The sequence below is a fragment of the Indicator indicator genome, chromosome 6, assembly GCF_027791375.1.
Source record: "Indicator indicator isolate 239-I01 chromosome 6, UM_Iind_1.1, whole genome shotgun sequence".
Classification (NCBI taxonomy): domain Eukaryota; kingdom Metazoa; phylum Chordata; class Aves; order Piciformes; family Indicatoridae; genus Indicator; species Indicator indicator.
The window spans coordinates 14,425,232-14,428,053 of record NC_072015.1 but is presented as its reverse complement, the minus strand read 5'-3'; positions in this window follow the sequence as shown (position 1 = coordinate 14,428,053).

The following is a 2,822-nucleotide window of genomic DNA, read 5'->3' as shown; positions in this document are numbered from 1 at the left end:
ACTTCCTCTTCCCCTGGTCTTTCTTACATATTATGCTTGAGTCACTATATGTAAGAGTGAGCTTGTAATGTACAATCTCTGATGACATCCTCATGGCACAAGTGGGCAAGAAAATGCTGGGAGTGTTACGTGTTCGTGCTATGCTGTGTTTTCACAATGGAATGGGAGCCAAAGTTAAGACTCAGTTTGAATATTGAGTTTTAGGAGAGCACAAAGCCCTAGAAATGTCATTTCCTGCAGATAGGGCTTGCTTTTTTTTTTTTTTTTAATGGTTATTACTGCCTTAGAAGTTAAAAAATTATTTTTGGAGTAGGCTCTCTCTTGTTTCTAGTGCTCAGCCATCAACACCAGTGAAAAATTTCCAGTTTACAATATGAACTGGGCTAAGTTTTCATGGTGTGTTTTTATTCAGAAAACACAGAAGGAGGAAAAAAACAAAACAAACAAACATGCACACAAACAAAAAAAAAAAAAAGTGAAACCAGTGGAGTTATTTCAGTGGAAGCACAGTGGGAAAAATAAGGATAAAGCCCTTAGCTGAGCCCTGAAAGTTCCTTCAGTGATTTAAGTGAACTCTAGCAAAGGGGCTTTTTTGCTCATCTAGGAAGAAGAGCAGGATGTTACCTCCAGTCCTGAACTTGGTAATAAACAGTTTTTGAACCCCTGAGCAGCAGAGAGGACAGAGATATTGCCTGGCTTCAGACAAAGTATGGCTTGTCCCTTAAACCATCCAAATGGGTAGTTCTAAGTAGAGACAGGCTCTGCACTGGAGGACTTACAGCCCAGGTAGGTAAGACAAGACAATAAAAGAAAATAAATCTTTTTTTATCTGCTTTTTATGGGTAGGAAATGGGGCTCTGAAGAAATTAAGTGCCTTGCTCAAAGCCATACAGGAAATCAGTGTCAGAGGAAACAAGTGCAGGCCTGAGTGTCACAGTGGTTCCTTCCTCTCAATCCCATTTTGACCATCAGGTCTGCTTTCAATTAAGTCTTTTACTGAGGACATCTCTTTCGAGCTACGCTTTTTTTGTTTTGTTTTGTTTTAATTGCTTGTCCCACATGGTGGACCTGTAGAATTATGAGTGTCTCCAGCCAGCTTTTTTAAACGTGTTTTATGACCCTTAATGAGCCCCCCCAGAAAGCTGAGCTACCTACACGGAGGGGGCAGGGAGGAGGGAGGCAGAAATAGCAGCATTGTGTGGAGCGGTCCGCGTGCGGTCCAGGTTCACTGAGCGGTGGGTAAACAAAGCTGATTTGCCACGTTTGAGGACAGGCACAATTTTAGGAAATCCAAACACCCTGTTTAGCCTACTGACCTCGAGATAACCTGCTCCAACAACAATGAGGCATACAGTATGCTGGAGGAGGAGGGGCAGCACTGGGAAGATGCTTTGCTGCCGTAGGAACGAGGCCAAGCAAAACTCTCTCATCATTTTTTATGTCCACTTGATGAGTCTGTAAAAGGAGAATAGTATCAGCTTGCTGAACAGAAGAACTGTTTCCCAAGAGATCCACAGCAGATTTTGATGTTTTGTAGGAGGAGCCCAGGCAACAGCACTGAGATATGTTCCTGCCTCCATCCTCTTGCCCAAGAACTTGGCTTTTCCACAGGCAGGGATAAAATGGAATCCAAAGAGTTTTTGCACTCTGAGATCACAGCAAATCAACCATCTCAAGTCTAATGAGAGGACACAGTCTCAAGTTGTGCCAGGGAAGGTATAGGCTGGATATTAGGAGGAAGTTCTTCACAGAGAGAGTGATTGCCCATTGGAATGGGCTGCCCAGGCAGGTGGTGGAGTCGCTATCACTGGAGACGTTCAAGAGGAGACTGGATGAGGCACTTAGTGCCATGGTCTAGTTGATTGGATAGGGCTGGGTGATCGGTTGGACTGGATGATCTTGGAGGTCTCTTCCAACCTGGTTGATTCTATGATTCTGTGACTGTGACAGGAACCCAGAACCTGACCCAGTACTCTAGATGTGGCCTCACCAGGGCAGCGTAGAGGAGGAAGAGAACCTCCCTAAACCTGCTAGCCACACTCTTCTTCATGCACTCAAGAAAGCCTCAGAAAATCCTTACAGCAAATCATTAGAAATGAGCCTCTATTGGAGTGCTTTCCAGTGTCTCCAACACCTTAGCTCAGCTACTGTCCAGAAATCTATCTCAAAGTGCCTTGCCTGGTGGCAATGCACAGGACAGAAAGGATGTCTCTTCATTTTCTCTATCTGAGATGCCATTTAGCCACTGGGAATGCCACTAGCACTCAAAAGGAAATCATTAGTACAATATTTTACTTACCTCAGCATGCTTGTGTTCTTAAAGCCTGGCCTTGCCGTGCACAGCAGTGGGGGAATGCATCCCATGGGGATGCAGTGAAGAAGGACCAAGGAGCTGCTTCAGCTTCATGGTGTGGTATAAGAACCTAGAAGGGCACTGTTAGGTGGACTGGCCACAGCAGTGGCAGAATAGAAGCACAGACAAGCTACAAGGAACAATTTCACTGCAAAGCTGTCTCTGCCTCAATCTTTTAAAAAATCATTTGATTTTTCTCCTCCCAGTCCATGGTCACAACGTGCTGGAGCTCCATCACACCCAGAACTCAGATAAATAAAATCAGCACACATGTACCACGCAGGAACAGCAACAGCCATGAGTAAAGCATCGTAAGAGCAAGAAATCTTGTACTTTATCACCTTGTTGCACTGGTCCTGCAAGTCTGGCCATAAAACCTGCCTTGTAACAATAGCTAATATCCAACCTGTCTGCAGCAAAACACATTTTCCATCTAATCTGACTGTATCGAATCCATACTCACTGCAAA